Source organism: Staurois parvus, unplaced genomic scaffold, assembly GCF_062004578.1.
Source record: "Staurois parvus isolate SC_StPar_1 unplaced genomic scaffold, SC_StPar_1.0 ptg000799l, whole genome shotgun sequence".
In the NCBI taxonomy this organism is placed as follows: Eukaryota; Metazoa; Chordata; class Amphibia; order Anura; family Ranidae; genus Staurois; species Staurois parvus.
The window spans coordinates 1,653,227-1,665,849 of record NW_028318595.1 but is presented as its reverse complement, the minus strand read 5'-3'; the positions used below and the strand labels follow the sequence as shown (position 1 = coordinate 1,665,849).

The 12,623-nt window shown below is 47.3% G+C and overlaps 1 pseudogene; it reads right to left on the bottom strand.

The window, feature by feature from the left end:
• Positions 1-3,625: 3,625 nt before the first annotated feature.
• On the bottom strand, positions 3,626-3,783 carry LOC149444227 (U2 spliceosomal RNA; annotated as a pseudogene).
• Positions 3,784-12,623: the final 8,840 nt, after the last annotated feature.

Genomic DNA, 12,623 nt, shown 5'->3' with positions numbered 1-12,623 from the left:
TCTATCAACCCCCCACCTCACCACCTCAGTCTCCACCCGAATCACACACCTACTGAGCGACAAATCTGACTGGATGTCGCTCCACTTCCTTAAACTGAACCTCTCCAAAACCGAGTTTCTTGTCTTCCCCCCAGCCCGGACACCACCCCCCATTGACTTCTCCATCACATCCAACAACGCCACCATCAAACCCGCCCCGCAGGCCAGAGTACTTGGTGTCATTCTGGACTCCAACCTATCCTTCCAGCCCCAAGTCCAATCTTTAACAAACTCGTGCAGACTCCACCTCTGCAACATTGCCAAAATCCGCACGTTCCTAACCCCAGAAACCACTAAACAGCTCATCCACTCCCTCATCATATCACGGCTCGACTACTGCAACTCCCTCCTCACTGGCCTGCCTTGCCGCTGGCTATCCCCGCTTCAGTCAATCCTGAGTACGGCTGCCAGACTCATTCACCTTTCCAACCGCTCCATCTCCGCCACCCCCCTCTGCCAATCCCTCCACTGGCTTCCGATTGCGCAACGGATCAAATTCAAAATCCTAACGCTGACGTACAAAGCCGTCCACCATACTGCCCCGAACTACATCACTGACCTAATATCCAAGTACCACCCAGCACGCACACTCCGCTCCTCACAAGACCTCCTTCTCTCTAGTTCCCTGGTCTCCTCCTCCCATGCCCGCCTCTAGGACTTCTCCAGGGTGTCACCCATCCTCTGGAACTCCCTGCCCCAACCCATCAGATTATCACCTACTCTCCTCTCCTTTAGGCGCACCCTGAAAACCCATCTCTTCAGGGAGCTTATTATTTAAGAGGTAGCATTGACTGTGATGTTTGCGATATCTTTGTATTACACAGTGCCTACTACTCCTGTATTGCACAGGGTGCTTCACACCTCTGTGCTTCATACCTCTCTATTGTACAAAGTGCTTCTTGCCTCTTTATTGTATGCAGTGCCTGCTACCTCTGTGCTGCACGCAGTGCCTTATGCCTCTATACTTCACGCAGTGCTTGTTGCCTCTGAACTACACACAGTGCCACCAACTCCTGCGCTGCACGCAGTGCCTTACAACTTTGTACTGCACACAGTGCTTCTTGCCTCTATTGTATGCAGTGCCTCCTGCCTCTGTGCTGCATGCAATGCCTCTGTACTGTAGGCAGCGTTTCACTCCTCTGTACTCCACACAGTGCTTCTTGACTCTGTACTGCACACAGTGCTTCATCCCTCTGTATTGTATGCAGTTCTTCCTACCTTTCTACTGCATGCAGTGCTTCATGTCTTTTGTATTGAATGCAGTGCCTCCTACTTATATATTACACAGTGCCTCCTACCTCTCTACTGCATACAGTATTTCATGCCTCTACATTGCACACTTTGCTTCATGACTCTATTGTATGCAGTGCCTCCTACCTCTCTACTACATAAAGTGCTTCATGCCTCTATATTGCATGCTGTGCTTCATGCCTCTATATTGCACGCTGTGCTTCATGCTTCTACTGCATGCAGTGCTTCATACCTCTGTATTGTATGCAGCGCCTCCTACTTATATTTTGCACAGTGCCTCTTACCTCTCTACTGCACGCAGTGATTCATGCCTCTATATTGCATGCTTTGCTTCATGTATTGCACACAGTGCTTTATAACTTGTGTGTATGCAGTACTCAGAGTTATAAAGGTTCACAATGCACAGTGCTGCTAAACACACACTGAAAGAGGGGCCAACCTCCTCAGCGTGCTGCTTTTCATCATTGTCCTGTCAGCAGACTGGGGGCAGGTCAGTGACCAAATTGTAGTATTTAACTGCAGTAAAGAAATGTAAGGTCACCAAATGCGCTATCCAGCAATGATGCTCGGATCACAAGACTGGCTGAACAGAATAACATGCTCTTTGGCATGTGAGACGAATTGCATATTTAATTTCCTTGTGTATTTAACTGCCTGGAGTTCCTCTTTAAATATAACACACACTTGGGGCGCGTGGTGCAGCCTCTGCCACCAGAGCGGAGTGTCAAGCTGCTTCTTTCCTCGTACAGTTTCATTACTGCCTACTGTCTTCAGTTTTTCACAGCGTGCAGTAATTGATAGTGCTTAGACTACTGCTGGAAATCCAATACTTTCTCACTTAACCAACTCCATGTGTAATGCTGATCAACTGCATTGTGTCGAAAGGAGGCGAGATTAAAATGTTTTGTGTCAAACGTTATGATCTGGTGTGAATGCGGCGAGGGGCCTGCTATCGATTGCCAGGATGTTGGCACATGCCATTGATGCGTCTACTGCAGCCATACTTCGATGGTAATAGAATAATGCCCGGGGTAATTGCTACACGGGGTCCGTATTTAGCAGAGTACCAATTACAGGGCTGATTTACTGTATATGAAGACCACTCAAGCGTTGCTTCTCTTAAAGGGACAGTATAATGTATTTCTAATCAGTGTATATTTTTTGCTCTCATTGTGACATTCGCTGGGGCGGACTGACAACTCATGGGGCCCCGGGGCAATAGGGGATCATGGGGCCCCTGTGTCCTTGCTGAAACTAAAAAAAGCCTATGAAAAAGGTACCAGGGGTATCTCATGGGGCCCCCTACTGACCCCGGGCCCTCGGGCGGAGCCTGAGTTTCCAAATGGTCAGTCCGCCCCTGGACATTCGTGATGTGGCTTTAACATTTCTATACACTTTCTCACATATTTTTGTAATTGTATTTAAAGTGGTTGTAAACCCTTACATATACCCAGTGAAGAGACTAGCCTCACATTATTCACAGAGATGAAGCAAAGTCGCCTACATAAGTTGTACCTGTTTATCTGCAATACTGATTTATTTTTTTTTTAAGTCCGCAAACGTGCAACTATAACGAAAAAACCCGTAAGTGTTCACAAAAAAAGTGCAAGTGCAAAACACCACATGAAAAAGTGCACTTAGGGGGTGTGCTTTGTCCTTCCCCCGAAGGGGATGGACCACTACCCTGATCCCCCGGGGCACGAAGCTCCTGACAGGGACAAGGTTCCCATTTGGTCCTCCTGGCCAAAAGGCCTGGCGGACCACCCTTCCTTGTGGCCAGCCGAAGCCGGACACCCAGTACTTGGCCAGGGGGTTCTCCCGAAGAGAAATCCCCCTAGGGACAGGGGAGGAAAGAACCAAAAGGCCACACATCCTCCCCCTAGACTTCAGGGCAGGCCCGAGGACCCACACCCTCCATCCTGTGAAAAACACACACGTAAGTAAAGAAAAAGTGACAATACGTGGGAGTGTATAAATTAAATAAATAAATAGAAAATAAAAAAGTGGTCATGCCAAATTGTGCACAGACCAGTCCCTGAGGCCTGTAGCAAAAATTGCCCCGAACTTAGCCATAAGGCCTGGTCCTAAGGGCGCTGTGCAGAAAAAGTGGTAAATCAGTGACCATGTGCCATCTTCACACTGTGGGGTCCCACACCCAGGTGCTACTAGTGGCACCCCTGAGGTGACTACTCAGGGGGCACTGGTTTGCGGACTATCTGCCTTCCCGACCCCTGGCCAGACAAGGTAGATCCATCCAAATCAGGAGGTACTGGGTCCTTCAGACGTTCCAAAGGGGAATTACTACCAGGCCCCAGCTACGTGTGGGCATCCCGGGTTCTGTTCCCCCCGTAATAGCCATCCAGACCCCCATCATACCAGCAGGGGTACTATACAGTCATCCCCGCAAAGCTAGAATGACCGTGGAGCACCCCTACTGGACACTGATAAGAACAGATACTACACTTGATCTTAGCAAAAAGGCCAAGAAGCGATCTGCAATACTGATATCTCGACATCCATTCAAAGTGCACAATTTATACAACTTGTCTGAGAATATAGAAAGCATGGGGTGGGGGAGCTGAAGTTAAACTCTGCAGAGCTCGTTGAGAACTGAGGGAAGGGACACTGCCCACTCCTCTCCCTTTACACAGCTCACAGGAACAGAGCTGAGGCTGTCAATCACAAGTTGTGTACTGGAGCTCCCTCTGCTGTCACCTTGTTTCTCTTGGTGTCAGGAAAACTTGTCAGAAGTGACTCATGCTGACAGCAGAAGAAGGAGGGAGCAGACAGAAATGACATTTAGTGCTCTGGACTGAGACAGTTACACACTATAGAGGGATATGCTTTGTTCATATTTAATGATTACAACCACTTTAATTCAAACTCTATCTAAACGTATCACATTTTGAATGTTGGATTTTTTTTTTGCTCTCTCCCCTATTGCATAGATTTTCTCCATCAGCTGAGGAAGTGATGGGTCTTTACCACCTCCCTAAAAAGTGATCTGCAGTTTGCAGTTGTTCAGAAGGTGATACTGCCACCTCCTGATTTCCCTTTTTTTCTGATGCCAGAGCCGTTTTAATATTGAAATGCTGCAACCACACGCTAAACGCTTGACTTCATTGGCCACGTTTGGCAAGCATTGTATCTGTCAAATGCAACACCCCATGTTAACCACACTACAAAATGAAACCATTACTTGATTGATTTTTAATATTCAAAACAAACTCAGAAACTCCTGGGATGTATGACAACATTTTGCCTAGGCCAGAAACCAGAAAGCAACTGAAGGAATGGAAAAAAAAAATCTGTCTAATTATTAATGCTAGCGGCATAAGGATGAAACCTACTGCATGGAAGGATTTTACGATTTCCCAGAACTGAGCTTTAAAGCAGGCATGTGCTCCTTTGCCTCAAAGTGTTACTAAACGCCCAACAGTACAATCAGTCTGTATATGCAGTAAAGCATGCTTGTTATACTCACTGTGGAACCTAAGGGGTTAATCCTTCACATTGTGTAAAAAGGCCGTTTGATCCTGTCTTCTCTGATCCTCCCCTTCTTCTACTGTCTCCAATCCATCTCCTGATAGTACAGAGCTCTAGTAGGCGCTCTGCACATGCTCAGTTTGGTGTGTATTTTTTTTTCTTGGGAGAGTGCATGTGCTCAGCACAGGGCCAATCAGCACTGTCCAGACAAGAGGGTCAGGGATCATGCAGCCTCATAGGACAGTCAGATGAGAATTAAAATTCCTCCTACAAGCTTTAATCAGTGCTCTGCTGGACACTGATAGAAGTCACAAGACTGCTGTAACTGTTGATGAGAAAAGGTATTTAGCAGTTTATATTTACTTAAAATAATTGCATTTCCATGTTGTGTGTACTGTGGGAGAGCAGATATAGTGAATGCAGGGTCCGGGGAGAGCGGATATAGTGAATGCGGGGTCCAGGGAGAGCGGATATAGTGAATGCGGGGTCCGGGGAGAGCGGATATAGTGAATGCTGGGTCCGGGGAGACTGGATATAGTGAATGCAGGGCCCAGGGTGAAGGGATATAGTGAATACAGGGTCCAGGGAGACCGAATATAGTGAATGCAGGGTCCGGGGAGACCGCATATAGTGAATGCAGGGTCCAGTGAGACCGGATATAGTGAACACAGGGTCCGGGGAGACTGGATATAGTGAATGCAGGGTCTGGGGGGACCGGATATAGTGAATGCAGGGTCCGGGGAGACCAGATATAGTGAATGCAGGGTCCGGGTAAACCGGATATAGTGAATGCAGGGTCCGGGTAAACCGGATATAGTGAATGCAGGGTCCGGGGAGACCGGATATAGTGAATGCAGGGTCCGGGGAGACCAGATATAGTGAATGCAGGGTCCTGGGAGACCAGATATAGTGAATGCAGGGTCCGGGGAGAGCAGATATAGTGAATGCAGGGTCTGGGGAGACCGGATATAGTGAATGCAGGGTCCGGGGAGACCAGATATAGTGAATGCAGGGTCCGGGGAGACCAGATATAGTGAATGCGGGGTCCGGGGAGACCAGATATAGTGAATGCAGGGTCCGGGGAGACCAGATATAGTGAATGCAGGGTCCTGGGAGACCAGATATAGTGAATGCAGGGTCCTGGGAGACCGGATATAGTGAATGCTGGGTCCTGGGAGACCGGATATAGTGAATGCAGGGTCCGGGGTTTAGTAACACTTTAATGTGGAAGTGCATTTCCTTTTTAAAAACATGCTAACATACAGGCCATTATATGAGAAGAGACTGTCATAGATATTTCTATCTACCTGTCATGACATCTGCCCATCTAGGTATTTAGATTTTTGCATAACTCCTCCCAAGAAGCAGATCACTGCTCAGGGCTGATGGGTCTCTTGAAAGACGCACTGAGGCAGGGTGCTGTGATGTTTTCAGTAAGCTATGTACAAAACCCTGCTGGCCCCTTCCACCAGCCATGATCTGCCTGCATTGGATAGAGGAGCACAGTGATGATGTCACTGGGTGTATAATAAGTTTTTTGGGTTTTTTTTATATGATTTTATTAGCATGTTGAGGAGGAGGGAGGGAGAAACCAGGGAAGGCAAAATACAAGCAGAATAAACTTCAGCTTTAACCACTTGCCCCCCGCCCGCAGTACGTGTACTGCAGGCGAGCGGCATGGGCAGGCCAGGCAACGTGCTGGTATGTAGTTGCCGAACTTTTGAGTTTGGGGTATGCATGCGCATTCCCCTCGCCTGACCTGTATTGTCATTGGACACAGCACGAGTTTGGCAACTGATTTCAGCCAATGATTTTTGGCTGAAATCAGCTGTGTCCAATCACACAAAACACAGAACTCTGTGTACAGAGAACAGCGGTCTGGCAAAGCAGGGAGAATTACAGCCATACAGTAAAGCAGGGGTATTAAATTAAAATTCAAGGAGCTCCGGTCACTAAAAATTTTCTTCTGGCCGAGGTCCGAAAAGGGTATGCCCATCAGCGTGCCCCCTTACATCAGGTGTCGCCATCAGAGTGCAACTTTACATCAGGTATTCCCATCCTTATCAGGTGTGCCCATCAGAGTGCCCCTTTACATCAGGTATCCCTATCACATTGCCACCTTGCATCATTTATTCCCATCAGAGTGCCCCTTAACATAAAATGTGTCCATCAGAGTGCCCCCTTAACATAAAATGTGTCCATCAGAGTGCCCCCTTAACATAAAATGTGTCCATCAGAGTGCCCCCTTAACATAAAATGTGCCCATCAGAGTGCCCCCTTAACATAAAATGTGTCCATCAGAGTGCCCCCTTAACATAAAATGTGTCCATCAGAGTGCCCCCTTAACATAAAATGTGTCCATCAGAGTGCCCCTTAACATAAAATGTGCCCATCAGAGTGCCCCCTTAACATAAAATGTGTCCATCAGAGCGCCCCCTTAACATAAAATGTGTCCATCAGAGTGCCCCCTTAACATAAAATGTGTCCATCACATTTCCCCCCTAACATAAAATGTGCCCATCAGAGTGCCCCCTTAACATAAAATGTGCCCATCAGAGTGCCCCCTTAACATAAAATGCGTCCATCAGAGTGCCCCCTTAACATAAAATGTGTCCATCAGAGTGCCCCCTTAACATAAAATGTGTCCATCAGAGTGCCCCCTTAACATAAAATGTGTCCATCAGAGTGCCCCCTTAACATACAATAAGGATCCTTGCTGGACGCCTGTGTACAGGCGGGGAGCGGAGCCGGAGAGACCGTGAGCTGAAAGTGGCGCGGTGCACACGTGATGTCATGTTGCCACGATGACCGCCCTGCTCAGCGGCGGATCTGTCATTGCGGGCTGGCGGTCCGGGTGGCAGCACTGCTGGGGGTGTTTGCGGATCGCGTCCGCCATCTAAAGTAAAGCAGCACATGTTGCACATCGTTAGGCACACAGTTAACTCCTTCATTGCTCCTGGATGTTAACCCCTTCCCAGCCAGTGACATTTGTACAGTGACAGTGTATAATGTTAGCACTGATTACTGTATTAGTGTCACTATTCATGTCAGTTAGTGTCCCTCCCAGGCAGCGTCAGATAGCCCACCACACTATCACAGTCCCCCCATAAGTCGCTGATTACCCGTATGCCGTCATAGCTGCTTAAATTCCAGTATATACACCATCATTTGTAGACGCTATAACTGTCGCACAAACCAATTAATTTACACTTACTGGGATTTTATTTTTACCAAAGACATGTAGCTGAAACACACATAAATTATTGACTTTTTTTTTTCATTTTCTTACTGGATAAAAAATATTTTTTTCCCCAAAAAATTTTTTGTCCTTTTTTTCATTTATATAATAATTATTTGGTGATCAAATACCGCCAAAAGAGAGATCTATTTGTGCGGGGAAAAAAGGACAAATTTCATTTGGGTACACCGTTACATGACCGCACAATTGCCAGTTAAAGTGATTCTAAAGGTTTATTTAAAAAAAACCAAAAACAAAATAGCCTATACTTACCTGTGTGTAGAGGTTTTGCACAGACCAGCCCAGATCCTTCTCTTCTCGGGTCCCCCACAGTCTCTCCTGGCCTCTTCCTCCTGTCAGGTGCCTCCACAGCTAGCAGCTTGTTATGGGGGCACCAGCTGCTCCGGTCCATTCACATGCAGAGCTGTGGCTCAGCCCCGCCCCCTCTCTTCTCATTAGCACACTGACTTTGATTGACAGAAGTGGGAACCGATGGCTCCAGCTTCTGTTTGAGCCAATGAGAAGAGGGAGTCCCGGGATAGCCAAGATTCCAGTGAACATCGCTGGATCTAGAGGGGGCTTAGGAGAGTATTAGGGGGGTTTGGGGGCGATGCTGCACACAGAAGGTTTTTTACCTTCATGCATAGAATCTATCACCTTGAGCCCTTACAACCACTTTAACCACTTGCCCTCCTGAGGATTTACCCCCCTTCTTGACCAGGCCATTTTTTGCGTTACTTTAATTGACAATTGCGCGGTCATGCAGCGCTGCACCCAAATAAATTTGCATTCTTTTTTCCCCATAGATTGAGCTTTCTTTTGGTGGTATTTGATCACCTCTGCATTTTTTTTTTGCGCTAAAAGCAAAAAAAAATTGACAATTTCAAGAAAAAAAACAATATTTTGGACTTTTTGCTATTAAACATGTCCAGTAAAAATATTTCAAAAGTCAAATTTCGTCATAAATGTATTCTGCTCCATGTCTTTGCTAAAAAAAATCCAAATAAATTGTGTAAATTAATTGGTTTACGAGAAACTTATAGCGTTTACAAATGGCATTATAAATAATGGGATTTTCTTTTTCTACTAGTAATGGCGGCGATCAGCGACTTTTAGCGGGACTGCGGCGGACATTCTGACACTGGGGGGGAACTAACTTGGTGTCACTGACACCCCAGTGACACCAATACAGTGATCAGTGCTTAAAAAAAGCACTGACACTGTGCTAATGGCACTGGACAGGAAGGGGTTAATGTGAGGGACGATCAGGGGCGGACTGATCGACCCCGCCACTTTCAGCTCATTGTCTCTCCGGCTCCGCTCCCTGCCTGTACACAGGCGTCCAGCAAGGATCCTTATTTTATGTTAAGGGCCACTCTGATGGACACATTTTATGTTAAGGGCCACTCTGATGGGCACATTTTATGTTAAGGGCCACTCTGATGGGCACATTTTATGTTAAGGGGGCACTCTGATGGACACATTTTATTTTAAGGGCCACTCTGATGGGCACATTTTATGTTAAGGGCCACTCTGATGGGCACATTTTATGTTAAGGGGGCACTCTGATGGGCACATTTTATGTTAAGGGGGCACTCTGATGGACACATTTTATGTTAAGGGCCACTCTGATGGGCACATTTTATGTTAAGGGCCACTCTGATGGGCACATTTTATGTTAAGGGGGCACTCTGATGGACACATTTTATGTTAAGGGCCACTCTGCTGGGCACATTTTATGTTAAGGGCCACTCTGATGGACACATTTTATGTTAAGGGGCACACTGATGGGCACATTTTATGTTAAGGAGGCACTCTGACGGACACATTTTATGTTAAGGGCCACTCTGCTGGACACATTTTATGTTAAGGGCCACTCTGATGGACACATTTTATGTTAAGGCTCAGTAGGGGGCCCCATGAGACCCCCCTGGTACCTTTCATAGGCTTTTTTGGGTGTGGTTTGAGTGTGAGTGAGGACACGGTCCCCATGATCCCCTATTTCCCATGAGTTGTCAGTCCACCCCTGGGGGCGATCAAAGGGTTAACTGCGTGCTGGGAGTGTTTTACTAGGGGGCAGGGGGTGTGTTATTCACTGTAAGCACATTGATCAGGGTGGACGTACTGTGCACAGCCATCCCGAGCACTGTGCTCAAGCTGACAGGGAGGAAGATTGTTTGTAAACAAAACAATCTTCCTCCCCATTGGAGATGCTTGGTAATCACTGGGTGCCGGCGGGTAATTACCAGCCGGGACATAGTGAATGACATCCGCGGCCACGAATGGCAGCGCGCACGCCTCCCTACCCGGGAATGTAGAATGGCGTATATATATGTGATCCTGCGCACAGGTGCTGCCCTGCTATAGGTTAAAGTAGCACAGTTCTGAATAGCGGAAATGGCCTGTTCTTGAAGGGGGTAAAAACTTCCAGAGCTCAAGTGGTTAAACTGTTACTGGATGCCATTAAAAGGCGCCTGCATTATTTCCTGCTTTGAGATCATGTGAGTTCAGCTATGCTTTTCACAGGGATACTAATCACATTCCCTGATTTAGATCCTTGCTAGGAGTATTCACAGATACAGTATATGGAAAAGAATAGCCAAACCTCGAGTAATCACAAAATGCGAAAGTGGAATAAAAATGACATTGTTGCTCCTGTTACAAAAATAACTCCAAATGTTTTCTCATTGAACACAAAACCATGATAATTTCCCTTTAGGTTGGGCGTATTGTTGAATTTTGAGTCGGTAATAGCCGTTCTGGTAAGATCTGCGCTACAACATCGCCGCTATGGCTGGAGGCGGAATGCAAATGAGCGTGTTTCCCCGGTTTTCCTGTTTGCCTTATTTTTAGTATCTGCTTGTAGTTCATTGTACTGGAACTGTAAAATAGTCGTCTTTACTTCCAGAGATAATGGGGCACTAAATGTTTATGTCTCCCAGGGAGATAATCAGCGAAACGGCGGAAATACGCTCACTTATTGGCTTGCCAGATGCAACACGTTGTTGGATATTGCCGTGTGTATCCTTTCTGGCCGAGGTTTTATGACCTCAAATGATAATTCCTGCTCAAAACCAATCCTTTACTTTTGAGTGGACACTGTGAAAGGATCAGTTCCTCTGACACTGATATTTCTATTATGGGTGGATGCTGATTGCTTAAACAGGTTCTAAACCCCAAACTGTAATATATTGCAGCTTACCAAGCGCTAGATGTGGTGGCTGCATCACAGGGGCGTCCCTGGAATTGGTGTCACCGGGTGTGGTAACACTTGGTGACACCCCCTCCGACGATCCCCACAGGACGGATCGGATTTGCGGATTGCTTTAAAACGTACCTTTTCGTGGAGAGATCAGTTAACCCCGTATCGGTTGCAAGCCGACGATCCCCGCAGGATGGATCGGTTCTGCGGATTGGGGAGGATAATGGATCGTACTCTGATCCATTATGCTCAATCCGCAGATCCGCTCCATCCTGTGGGGATCGTTGGCTTGCTTTAAAACTTAGCTTTTTGTTGAGCTCGTGGACAGATCAGTTAACCCCGTATAGGTTGCAAGCCGCCAATCCCTGCAGGATGGATCGGATCTGCAGATTGAGCATAATGGATCGGACTCTGATCCATTATGCTCAATCTGCAGATCCGATCCATCCTGTGGGGATCATCAGCTTGCTTTAAAACGTACCTTTTCGTGGAGAGATCAGTTAACCCTGTATAGGTTGCAAGCCAACAATCCCCACAGGATGGAGCGGATCTGCGGATTGGGGAGGATAATGGATCGGACTCCGATCCATTATGCTCAATCCGCAGATCCGATCCATCCTGCGGGGATTGTCGGCTTGCTTTAAAACTTACCTTTTCGTGGAGAGATCAGTTAACCCCGTATAGGTTGCAAGCCGACGATCCCCGCAGGATGGATTGGATCTGTTGATTGGGGAGTATAATGGATCGGACTCCGATCCATTATGCTCAATCCGCAGATCCGATCCATCCTGCGGGGATCGTTGGCTTGCTTTAAAAATTAGCTTTTCGTTGAGCTCGTGGACAGATCAGTTAACCCCGTATAGGTTGCAAGCCGACAATCCCCGCAGGACGGATGGAATCTGCGGATTGAGCATAATGGATTGGACTCCGATCCATTATGCTCAATCTGCAGATCCGATCCATCTTGCGAGGATCGTCAGCTTGCTTTAAAACTCACCTTTTCATGGAGCTCATGGAGAGATCAGTTAAACCCGTATAGGTTGCAAGCCGACGATCCCCGCAGGATGGATGGGATCTGCAGACTGAGCATTATGGATCGGAGTCTGATCCATTATCCTCCCCAATCCGCAGATTTGATCCATCCTGCGGGGATTGTCGGCTTCCTTTAAAAACGTACCTTTTCGTGGAGCGGGTCCGGTGTCACCCCGTGCGATAGGTGTCACCCTGTGCAGCGCACACCCCCCGCACCTGCCTAGGGATGCCACTGCTGCATTAGATTTCTTTTTTAGGCTTGTTCACTCTGTTTCCACCTGGTGATCTGGCCTGTAACAAACCTCCTGTATTAGAGTGCCCCCACTCTGGATGAAGGAGCACAGGAGGCCCAACAGACAGCAGCATTGTCAATCT